General features: G+C 40.7%; 1 pseudogene; it reads right to left on the bottom strand.

Annotated features, from left to right (window-relative positions):
* Window positions 1-11553: 11553 nt before the first annotated feature.
* LOC108386992 (sorting nexin-5 pseudogene) lies at window positions 11554-13293 on the bottom strand (annotated as a pseudogene).
* Window positions 13294-13380: the final 87 nt, after the last annotated feature.

A 13380-nucleotide genomic window follows, 5' to 3' on the forward strand; every position in this document is an offset into this window, starting at 1 on the left:
CCTAAGATGTAAATGCAGATATCAGAACATCATTGCCCACTTGAAGTGGGGCTTGTACTGGGAGGACAGTGGAAAGGTAGAAAGATTTATATCTCCAGTGCGGTGGGGGTTCCTGGATGTATGCATTTTTCAAAGCTCACCAGCTTATACACTGATATCTGTGTATATCACTGAAAGGCTGACTCAAACCTGACAAAACCGTAAAGAAAGCTTCCTTTGCTCCCCCTCATTAGAACATGGCTTCACCTACGGAGTACTTGAGCGCTTGTAATACAGCTGTCTACTGCAGAGAATAACTTAAAATAAAATCCTCTCCTAATAACTGCATTCTAAACTATGGCTTCTCTTGTTTGGCTCATTAAATCACAAACCTAAAAAGTATTGTTTAGGGCATAATTATTTGTATGATATTGAAAAACATCTTTTTAATAGTTTGTCAAAGAAGTAGTGTACTACCAGAAGGATTCTTATAAAACTGCTTTTAAAAAATCTAAATGCTTCTTTCCCCTCGATTGTGAAGCAATGGTAAAGATGACAGTTAAGGATTGTTTCCAAGAGAATTCCTCTTTTCCGTCTACTTGCTCACTCAGAGGACTCTTACCTGGCTGTGGGGTCCACCTGTTCGGTGTACCTTTTTGCTGACTGGTCAGCTCACATTGATGAGCCTGATTTGCCTGATGTACATGTCTGCATCTAGCTTCTGACTGATAACATCACTTCAGTGTCTGATAAGTAATCTGAAGCCCAAATCCCAACCATAACTCTCATTCCTACACACCCACTTACACCACAACTATGGGGCAAAAACAAAGAGCCTTTTCTTCTCTAGAAACTTCTTTCTTCCATGTTTTGTGAGCCCAGACTGAAGACCCGCAGCCCCCTTTCCCCTTTGTCCTCCATGAGGAAACTCCTCGTGCCTTTGTTGGTTCATCCCGGATAGACACCTGATCTCTCCATTTCCAGCCATGCCATTGGCATCCTCCAATTCCCAGTCACCCTCCCCTGTCCCCTAGGTTTCTGCACATCCTCCTCCCCAGTCTTCAGGCAGTTTGACCCCAGTAGTGTGTCTGCTGCCTTGTTATACTGGGTCACTTTTCTGGTTGTGTTTTTTTAGTGGTGTACCAACTGCACTTCTCACCGTGCCCTGGAAGGCTTTGATTGAACCCGTCTGTCCGCAGATCCACCCTTACCTTGCATCCCATCCACACGTTCTGGTCACTGTGGACTTCTCTCCTGGAGCATGCTAAGCTCGTCCCTCCCTGCCCGTCGCAGGGCCCGCTCCTTCTCACCCATCCAGTCCAGCTCACGTCCCCCTTCTCTGTTGCTTCTGCTTATTTCCTAAACAACATTTGGCCAATTTATACATAGTGAATATCTAAAGTGAATACATATGTAGACTTGTTCCCTTCATTAGGAGGTGGCATCTTTAAGGAATGGAACCTAGTCTGCCTGATTCTCTTATTCTTTTCTGTACCCCGGCCAACTGTTGCAGTGCCCGATATATAGACAGTGGTCAGTAATCCTTTACTGAGTAAATAAAATGACATGTTTCCTGCCATCAAGAAGGTCGGCATACTGGGTCACCCTTGAACACATACACTGCCTACTTTTGTGTTCTCACTTTTAGATTTGACTATCTGCATACATAATGTTTTACAAAGATATTAAATACTTGAGGATGTATAATTTGGGGCATCTGAAAGTGTACCATAATGAAAACTTATCAATAGCTCCACAGGATTTCAGTCATAATCATGCTTTAAAGTGACTGCGTGATGGCTAACTTAACTGGAGGTACCCCAGTTTGCACTTAGATATTTATAGTGTTTCTAACACGGCAACTACTTTTCTCTCTCACACAGTTTCCTCCTTCACAGGGTGGGGAGAATAGTGATTCTTGCTTTAGAGCACTGCTTTGAGGATTAAATAGGATATTGTTTGTGAAGTTGTTAGTAGCGTATCTGACATAAAATCAAGTGCTCACACACATTTTTAAAATTATTAGTATTCCTGTTATTCATATTGACATTATACTGAATGACATTAAACTTTGTGCCAATACCTTCTCTTTTTATCCAGTCTGACCACTGCTGTCTTTTAACTGGGATGTATACCATTTAATGTAATTATTAATGGGGTTAGATTTAAGCCTACCATTCTACCATTTGTTTTCTGTTTGTGTTCTATGTTTTTCTTTTGTACTTTATTTTGGGGTAATTGAAATATTTTTATAAAATTCTATTTTAACTTGCAATATTTACATTTTTGATATACCTCTTGCATTTAAAAAATGATATACAGATGGGAGCCAGGATGGCGGCGTGAGTAGAGCAGTGGAAATCTCCTCCCAAAAACACATAGAGCTATGAAAATATAACAAAGAAAAATCTTCCTAAAATAGAGACCACAGGACACAGGACAACATCCAGACCACATCCACACCTGCAAGAACCCAGTGCCTTGCGAAGGGGAGTGCTTTTTGGAAGTCTTAAAGGGGCAGGACAGGTCACTTAGACCAGAGGCAGGGAATCTGGGGATCTCAGGGCACTCTAACCCCCTGGGCAGCAGGGAGCACAGAGGCCCCTTATGGAGATAAATAGCCTCCCAGCCGCTCCCCCTCCAACGGGGCTCCACCATTTTGGAGGAACAGCCCCAGCCAGGCCAAGCCCACAGCAACAGCAGAGATAAACCCCAAAGCAACTGGGCAGGAAGCAGAAGCCCTGTCTGCGCACAGCTGCCCAGCACAAGCCACTAGAGGTCGCTATTCTCCCAGGAAAAGGCTACAAACCAACAAGAAGGGAAGCTCTTCCAGCGGTCACTTGTACCAGCTCTGCAAACTATCTCTATTACCATGAAAAGGCAAAACTACAGGCAGACAAAGATCACAGAGACAACACCTGAGAAGGAGACAGACCTAACTAGTCCTCCTGAAAAAGAATTCAAAATAAAAATCATGAACATGCTGACAGAGATGCAGAGAAAAATGCAAGAGCAATGGGATGAGATGCAGAGAAAAATGCAAGAGCAGTGGGATGACATGCAGAGAAAAATGCAAGAGCAGTTGGATGAAGTCCGGAAGGAGATCACAGATGTCAGGAAAGAGATCACAGAAGTGAAACAATCCCTGGAAGGATTTATAAGCAGAATGGATAAGATGCAAGAGGCCATTGAAGGAATAGAAGCCAGAGAACAGGAACGTATAGAAGCTGACATAGAGATAAAAGGATCTCCAGGAATGAAACAACACTAAGAGAAATATGTGACCAATACAAAAGGAATAACATTCGTATTATAGGGATACCAGAAGAGGAAGAAAGAGGAAAAGGGATAGAAAGTGTCTTTGAAGAAATAATTGCTGAAAACTTCCCCAAACTGGGGGAGGAAATAATTGAACAGACCATGGAATTACACAGAACCCCCAACAGAAAGGATCCAAGGAGGACAACACCAAGACACATAGTAATTAAAATGGCAAGGATCAAGGACAAGGAAAGAGTTTTAAAGGCAGCTAGAGAGAAAAAGGTCACCTATAAAGGAAAACCAATCAGGCTAACATCAGACTTCTCAACAGAAACCCTACAGGCCAGAAGAGAATGGCATGATATACTTAATGCAATGAAACAGAAGGGCCTTGAACCAAGGATACTGTATCCAGCACAACTATCATTTAAATATGATGGTGGGATCAAACAATTCCCAGACAAGCAAAAGCTGAGGGAATTTGCTTCCCACAAACCACCTCTACAGGGCATCCTACAGGGACTGCTCTAGATGGGAGCACCCCTAAAAAGAGCACAGAACAAAACACACAACATATGAAGAATGGAGGAGGAGGAATAAGAAGGGAGAGAAGAAAAGAATCTCCAGACAGTGTATATAACAGCTCAATAAGCGAGCTAAGTAAGGCAGTAAGATACTAAAGAAGCTAACCTTGAACCTTTGGTAACCACGAATCTAAAGCCTGAAATGGCAATAAGTACATATCTCTCAATAGTCACCCTAAATGTAAATGGACTTAATGCACCAATCAAAAGACATAGAGTAATAGAATGGATAAAAAAGCAAGACCCATCTATATGCTGCTTACAAGAAACTCACCTTAAACCCAAAGATAAGCATAGACTAAAAGTCAAGGGATGGAAAAACATATTTCAGGCAAACAACAGTGAGAAGAAAGCAGGGGTTGCAGTACTAATATCAGACAAAATAGACTTCAAAACAAAGAAAGTAACAAGAGATAAAGAAGGCCACTACATAATGATAAAGGGCTCAGTCCAACAAGAGGATATAACCATTCTAAATATATATGCACCCAACACAGGAGCACCAGCATATGTGAAACAAATACTAACAGAACTAAAGAGGGAAATAGACTGCAATGCATTCATTGTAGGAGACTTCAACACACCACTCACCCCAAAGGATAGATCCACCGGGCAGAAAATAAGTAAAGACACACAGGCACTGAACAACACACTAGAACAGATGGACCTAATAGACATCTATAGAACTCTACATCCAAAAGCAACAGGATATACATTCTTCTCAAGTGCACATGGAACATTCTCCAGAATAGACCACATACTAGCTCACAAAAAGAGCCTCAGTAAATTCCAAAATATTGAAAATCTACCAACCAATTTTTCAGACCACAAAGGTATGAAAGTAGAAATAAATTCTACAAAGAAAACAAAAAGGCTCACGAACACATGGAGGCTTAACAACATGCTACTAAATAATCAATGGATCAATGAACAAATCAAAATAGAGATCAAGGAATATATAGAAACAAATGACAACAACAACACTAAGCCCCAACTTCTGTGGGATGCAGCGAAAGCAGTCTTAAGAGGAAAGTATATAGCAATCCAGGCACACTTGAAGAAGGAAGAACAATCCCAAATAAATAGTCTAACATCACAATTATCGAAACTGGAAAAAGAAGAACAAATGAGGCCTAAAGTCAGCAGAAGGAGGGACATAATAAAGATCAGAGAAGAAACAAACAAAATTGAGAAGAATAAAACAATAGCAAAAATCAACGAAACCAAGAGCTGGTTCTTTGAGAAAATAAACAAAATAGATAAGCCTCTAGCCCAACTTATTAAGAGAAAAAGAGATTCAACACAAATCAACATAATCAGAAATGAGAATGAAAAAATCACGACAGACTCCACAGAAATATAAAGAATTATTAAAGACTACTATGAAAACCTATATGCCAACAAGCTGGAAAACCTAGAAGAAATGGACAACTTCCTAGAAAAATACAACCTCCCAAGACTGACCGAGGAAGAAACACAAAAGTTAAACAAACCAATTACAAGCAAAGAAATTGAAACAGTAATCAAAAAACTAACCAAGAACAAAACCCCGGGGCCGGACGGATTTACCTCGGAATTTTATCAGACACACAGAGAAGACATAATACCCATTCTCCTTAAAGTGTTCCCCAAAATAGAAGAAGAGGGAATACTCCCAAACTCATTCTATGAAGCCAACATCACTCTAATACCAAAACCAGGAAAAGACCCCAACAAAAAAGAAAATTACAGACCAATATCCCTGATGAATGTAGATGCAAAAATACTCTATAAAATATTAGCAAACAGAATTCAACAGTATATCAAAAGGATCATACACCATGACCTAGTGGGGTTCATCCCAGGGATGCAAGGATGGTACAACATTCGAAAATACATCAACATCATCCACCACATCAACAAAAAGAAAGACAAAAACCACATGATCATCTCCATAGATGCTGAAAAAGCATTTGACAAAATTCAACATCCATTCATGATAAAAACTCTCAGCAAAATGGGAATAGAGGGCAAGTACCTCAACATAATAAAGGTCATATATGATAAACACACAGCCAGCATTATACTGAACAGCGAGAAGCTGAAAGCATTTCCACTGAGATCGGGAACCAGACAGGGATGCCAACTCTCCCCACTGTTATTTAACATAGTACTGGAGGTCCTAGCCACGGCAATCAGACAAAACAAAGAAATACAAGGAATCCAGATTGGTAAAGAAGAAGTTAAACTGTCACTATTTGCAGATGATATGATACTGTACATAAAAAACCCTAAAGACTCCATTCCAAAACTACTAGAACTGATATCGGAATACAGCAAAGTTGCAGGATACAAAATTAACACACAGAAATCTGTAGCTTTCCTATACACTAACAACGAATCAATAGAAAGAGAAATCAGGAAAACAATTCCATTCACCATTGCATCAAAAAGAATAAAATACCTAGGAATAAACCTAACCAAAGAAGTGAAAGACTTATACTCTGAAAACTACAAGTCACTCTTAAGAGAAATTAAAGGGGACACTAATAAATGGAAACTCATCCCATGCTCATGGCCAGGAAGAATTAATATCGTCAAAATGGCCATCCTGCCCAAAGCAATATACAGATTTGATGCAATCCCTCTCAAATTACCAGCAACATTCTTCAATGAATTGGAACAAATAATTCAAAAATTCATATGGAAACACCAAAGACCCTGAATAGCCAAAGCAATCCTGAAAAAGAAGAAAAAAGTAGGGGGGATCTCACTCCCCAACTTCAAGCTCTACTACAAAGCCATAGTAATCAAGACAATTTGGTACTGGCACAAGAACAGAGCCACAGACCAGTGGAACAGATTAGAGACCCCAGAAATTAACCCAAACATATATGGTCAATTAATATTTGAGAAAGGAGCCATGGACATACAATGGCAAAATGACAGTCTCTCCAACACATGGTGCTGGCAAAACTGGACAGCTACATGTAGGAGAATGAAACTGGACCATTGTCTAACCCCATATACAAAGGTAAACTCAAAATGGATCAAAGACCTGAATGTAAGTCATGAAACCATTAAACTCTTGGAAAAAAACATAGGCAAAAACCTCTTAGACATAAACATGAGTGACCTCTCCTTGAACATATCTCCCCGGGCAAGGAAAACAACAGCAAAAATGAGCAAGTGGGACTACATTAAGCTGAAAAGCTTCTGTACAGCGAAAGACACCATCAATAGAACAAAAAGGAACCCTACAGTATGGGAGAGTATATTTGAAAATGACACATCCGATAAAGGCTTGACGTCCAGAATATATAAAGAGCTCACACGCCTCAACAAACAAAAAACAAATAACCCAATTAAAAAATGGGCAGAGGAACTGAACAGACAGTTCTCCAAAAAAGAAATACAGATGGCCAAGAGACACATGAAAAGATGCTCCACATCGCTAATTATCAGAGAAATGCAAATTAAAACTACAATGAGGTATCACCTCACACCAGTAAGGATAGGTGCCATCCAAAAGACAAAGAACAACAAATGTTGGCAAGGCTGTGGAGAAAGGGGAACCTTCCTACACTGCTGGTGGGAATGTAAATTAGTTCAACCATTGTGGAAAGCAGTATGGAGGTGCATCAAAATGCTCAAAACAGACCTACCATTTGACCCAGGAATTCCACTCCTAGGAATTTACCCTAAGAACGCAGCAATCAAGTTTGAGAAAGACAGATGCACCCCTATGTTTATCGCAGCACTATTTACAATAGCCAAGAATTGGAAGCAACCTAAATGTTCATCGGTAGATGAATGGATAAAGAAGATGTGGTACATATACACAATGGAATACTACTCAGCCATAAGAAGTGGAATAATCCAACCATTTGAAGCAACATGGATGGAGCTGGAGTGTATTATGCTCAGTGAAATAAGCCAAGTGGAGAAAGAGAAATACCAAATGATTTCACTCATCTGAGGAGTATAGGAACAAAGGAAAAACTGAAGGAACAAAACAGCAGCAGAATTACAGAACCCAAAAATGGACTAACAGGTACCAAAGGGAAAGGAACTGGGGAGGATGGGTGGGCAGGGAGGGATGGGGGGGGGAAGAAGAAGGGGGGTATTAAGATTAGCATGCATTGGGGGGAGGGAGAAAGGGGAGGGTGGGCTGCACAACACAGAGAGGACAAGTAGTGACTCTACAACATTTTGCTAAGCTGATGGACAGTAACCATAATGTGGTTGTTAGGGGGGACCTGATATAGGGGAGAGCATAGTAAACATAGTATTCTTCATGTAAGTGTAGATTAAAAATTAAAAAAAAAAAAAAAGAAAGAAAGAAAGAAAAGGGGGATTACTCCTTGATAGGATAAAACTATTGGTAAATCAAAGATCAATGCATGCTTTAAATATCCTTAATGTTGATCACTTAAAGGGTGTCAGATGATCAGCTATGGAGGTACTCTTTTCTGATAATATTCCTGTCTCTTAATTAAAAAAAAAAAAAAAAGGCAGTTACTGTGTGCCGACCTCCAATGAGTTCTGCACAGTGGTATAGAGGGCATGCCAAAGTGTGGGCAAAGGGTCTGTTTGTTTCTATGCAGAAGATCAAGGCCTAGCTTGGATACCCAGAAAATGAACTAAGATACAATATGAGGAGGAGCTTCCGGCATCAGCACTCTCTGGAGGACTTGTGCCAGGGGATGATCATCAAAAAGCCTCCACAGGTATCCGGACGATGCTGCGGTTGTGGCTCCATCCAGCCCACCGTCTCCTGGACTTGCCACAGGAATGAGGAGGGAGATGTCTAGGCTGGCATGTGCATACAGTGAGACAACGAATTTGACCGGATCTGTACTGTTGGAACTCAACCAGGAGTTGGGAGGGGTGCAAGGTGTAGCACTCCAAAATCTCATGACTATAGACTATCTATGCTTAAGAGAACATATGGGATGTGAACAGATCCCAGAAATGGGCTGCTTTAATTTGTCTGATGGTTCAAGTACAGTTGGACAATATCCATCATATCATAGATAAATTTTCACAAATGCCTAGGGTGCCTAAATGGTTTTCTTGGCTTCACTGGAGATGGCTGGTAATTATAGATTTGCTTTGTTTATGTCACCGTATTCCTATTATGTTAATATGTGTGTGCAAATTAGTTAGTAGTTTAAAACCTATACATACTTAAGGTACTATACAAGAAGATATGTCAAAGAAATAATCAATCCTCCCATGTTTCCTTCATATGCTACATCTATAGCTTTTCTTCTTCCTTCCTAATTACAACCCTTAAATAGAATTCGTGCCTCATATCGAATTTACCGAGTATCATAATTCCTCCAGGTGGTAAAGATACCTCGAGACAAGTGCTGGGCATAGAAGCCACAGGGCATAAATCTGCAAAGAAGTAAAAAGCTAACTTTTGCAAGCAATATGGCTTCTCTCTCACTTACCAACTTTACATTTCCCTGTATGGCCCCGGAAGATGACTGGTTAGCCAGAGACGGGTAAGATTCCTCAAGGGAGGAACAACCTAAGACAGGCACAGTCGCAGGGGGGCCATCAGGTGAGAATTTGGGGATCAACAGAGGTGAGGCTCAGAACCTCACCCCCCCTGCTTTGAGAGAAATCTTCTGCATCCGTGGATGTCTTGCTGCCCTTGTCTAGCCTGGATTAATACTTAGTCCATAGGCACACACCTGATCATCTGATCATCTACATTTGCCTTCTTACAGCACTAAACTATGTTTTCTACCTTTATCTCGCATGTACCTACCACTTCAGCATTTTATTAAAAATAAAAATAATAATAATAATAGGAGAAATATGGGATCAACATATAAATCAAGTACAAAAATCAAACAAATATTCATATTTGACCTGATTGTTTATAGGTCATAATGCATGATCAAAACCGAAAGTTTCTGTGATGAATGCCCTTGTACTGTTCACCATGTAATAATTTATTCACTATGTAAGAATTCATTCACCATGTAAGAACTTGTTCGTTATGCTTCAGACGATTGGAGACTGACAAGAATTAGGCTTGAGATGGATTAATGATTGTACATTGAGCGTTGACCCCCCTATACTGAATTTTATTGTTGTTAACAACCATTTGATCAATAAATATGAGAGATGCCCTCTAAAAAAAAAAAACAAAAAAAAAAACCTTCATACCACCAAGCAGAGTAAGAGGTGAGTAGAGATTCCATCTATTTTTGGTTCTTCATAGAGATCTTATGTGAATAAATATTTTTTTCAATATCTAGTTTTATTTTGAAATCCAAATCTTCAGAAAAGTTGCCCGTACTATCCTGTACAAAGAATTTTTTTGTCCTGAACCATCTGAGGTTAAGTTGTGGCCAGGACACCTGCCGCCCACAAACACTTCCATAAGCATACAGACTAGCAAGGACATTCTCCTGCAAAATCTCACCACACTCAAGTCAGGGCATTGCACTGATGCGGCATCACCTCCTACCTCAGAGCCCACCCTGCTTTGCCTGTAACGCCCTTTGTAGGTAGAAGGGCCAACCCAGGGTCACACATGTGGCCCTCGGTTGTCATGTCTCTCTAATCTCCTCCACTCAGAAACAGGTAAGACCTTGACGCATAAAGCCAGGCATTTTGCCGCATGTGCCTCAGTTTGCGTGTGTCCGATACTTCTTGTAACTGGATGCAGGTTGTGCATTTGGGAAAGAATATCACAAAGGTCTCCGTGCCTTCGACCAGGGCTTGGCTATTTCTGTGTGTCCCCTTCCAGGAGATGCTGGGTTTGACCACTGGGGCAAGGTGTCCTAGCTTCTCCCTGTAATGCTGTTGTTTCTCTCTTTGTAAGAGTATTTTATGGAAAGACATTCTGAGACAATGTGATTACACAATTCCTTATCAAATTTACACCCTTGGTCATGTTTTCTGGCTGAATTAATTATTACTATCATGTTTGGCATTACATTTATTATACATTTATTATTAGCATTATATTGTAAGGAAAACTTTCTTCCTCCCCATCTGTATTTATTTGTTTTTTTTTAGCACGGTTTATTATTTTATTATACATTTTATTTAAAAAATCCAAGCACACACATACCCCCCCACCATCATTAGGGAGGGGGCTCACATCTTAATGCAGATCTGGCCATATTCTATAGTAGGCTGTATTATTTCTTTATATAATCTTAAGACACCTGTATCTTTTCAAATATTTATATCCCAACTACAAAAATGGAGCTGAAAGGGTGTATAAAGATAAATTAGATTTTCTTGTTGTTCTTATAGTACAAATTCACAAGATAACTAAGGAGCTATGAGAGTAAGGGGGGAAATTATCTCAGTGAAGAATGGATATGTCTATGGTACCTGCAACAGGCAGCTGAATTACTGGTTTTCATTGGCTACGTTGTTCCTGGCATGCTTGATTTCCAGTTCAGACATTTCAATTAGATTCTTTCTAAATGGTGCCACTCTCTTTCGTTTGAAATTGATTAGTTTACCTACCCTAAAATAACTCATTTGCAGGGACATTGACACATGAAACAGTGAGACAGCATGTGCCAGGCAACTGTCTATTTGTTTCCAAAAGGCACATGTTTCCCTCACCCTTTCTTAAAAAAAAAGTCAAGTTACAGGAGAACCCAGTATTAAAATTCTACCCACTTTGAGGTATTAAATACATAAGGAAAAGATTAGTTATGTCCAAGTAGCATGCAATAAAATATTTTTAAACCAACATGGTTAAGTGTTAAGATTTTTAGAAATCAAAATTATTTATTCACATCATCTTAAACTGAAGTCAAGGGTAATAAGTCTTCTGTGGTAATGATTTAAGTGCAAGTACACTGGCTTTCCCATCATGTCCTTCATTGAGAGAACAGGCTGATCAGTTGCTCTTGAACAAGTCAACGTAGCTCTGCAGCCGGGAGACGTTGTTCCTGGCATGCTTGATTTCCAGTTCAGACATTTCAATTAGATTCTTTCTAAATGCTGCCACTCTCTTTCGTTTGAAATTGATTAGTTCTTCTTTTGCAGATTCAGAAAGCTGTTCAAACTTCTGGCAGCATTCCTGCTATTGCGCCTCAGTCACCTTGACATCCCTGCTTTTCAACCGGGCCTTATCCAGGGCTTTGTTTGAGTTCTCATAGTCTGTGAGTGCTTTGGTGCGTCTGTATAAGAGATCCTTAGCAGCCTCTATGTTGAGCATGTAGTATTGGAGGAGCTCTGTCAGCTTTAAATCTTCATCTGAGGAGACACGACTCTACTTTCCTAAGTTTTTCAAACAGTTCAGCAACCTTCAATAGGTACTTTTTGATGACCGTAGGCTCCTCTAAAGCCAGGCTGTGCAAGCAGGCTGCAGTGTGGATGTAGTTAACAGTGACACTTTTATGGGACCGGGTCATTTTGTCAGCTTTCCCACACGAATCCTTGATCCTATTATAATAGTTAATGAGGAAATTCCTCTCTTGCTCAAAGAAGTCATCTACCTCCTTAACTCCAGAAAAAAGGACTTCATTAGCACTTTTCACTACACTTTTGAAAAAAGCCACCAAACATCTCGTTGGTATTTTTCCTCCTAACACTTAGATCCTGGTCATACTCGAGGAAAACATGAAAGTTGTGATCTTTACTGAGAACAGGGTGGGAAGAAAGCCGCTGAAGGAAGACTTCATGGGAGGACACGGTCTTCTTAGAGGCAGCAAGATACTCAGCTTCCAGCTCTTGCTTCATCTTAGCAAATTCTTCTTTGGGCATAGACCCTTCACCCTCTCCCAGTTTCTGCATCTTCTCTCGAGGTCCATCAAAGTCAGGCTTTGTAGGAGCAGGTGGAATAATAAGCCCAGCATAGTCTATATTTTCAATAAGAGTGGCATGTAGCCACACAGAGGCTTCATATTGCCGTGTAACAGAAAACTCCGGGCTCTGAAATGTGGGCAATGTGGTCTTGGTGTGCACTGTAAATTTGACTTTCTCTCTCTCACTGAATGCATCAGGTATGTGAATCTGAAGCGAGGGATCAACATTCAGGTCCACAGATACAGATCTCAGCACCATAGAAAGGCACACACTGATCTCGGAGTGGTAACCTCAGCACCGTGCACAGTTCTTTAAATGGTTATTTCAGCAAATGGGAAGCCTGGAGATCCTTGCTGCGGTCTTCCTCCTGCTGCAGCAGCAACTCGGGAACCGCGGCCGTGGCGACTCGGGCCTTGAGCGAAGCCCTCTGGCTGTGCGAGGAAAGAAGCTGGGGCCGCCGCCGGGGTGCCTCTCAGGCGTGGCTTCGGCGCCGCCTCCACCAACCTCCCTGCCCGAAGGCTGCAGGAGGCCTCAGGACTCTGCCACCATCCCAGCTGCCCCGGGAAAGCTGTATTTATTTGTTTTTGTGTTTACATCTGTATGGAATCACAGCTATTTTATTTAAAAGCTTATGAGCCTTTATTACCATTATTTATTTTGACATTCAAATCACTCCTGACTTAGCCAGCAGAAGCCCCTTCAGCTTGCTTCTGTGTCCTTTGCTCCATCCCCAGTTTTCCTTAAGCATTTTCTTACACTCTGCAAGAGAACATTCCTG

This window comes from Manis javanica, chromosome 2 (genome assembly GCF_040802235.1).
Source record: "Manis javanica isolate MJ-LG chromosome 2, MJ_LKY, whole genome shotgun sequence".
NCBI classification, from domain to species: domain Eukaryota; kingdom Metazoa; phylum Chordata; class Mammalia; order Pholidota; family Manidae; genus Manis; species Manis javanica.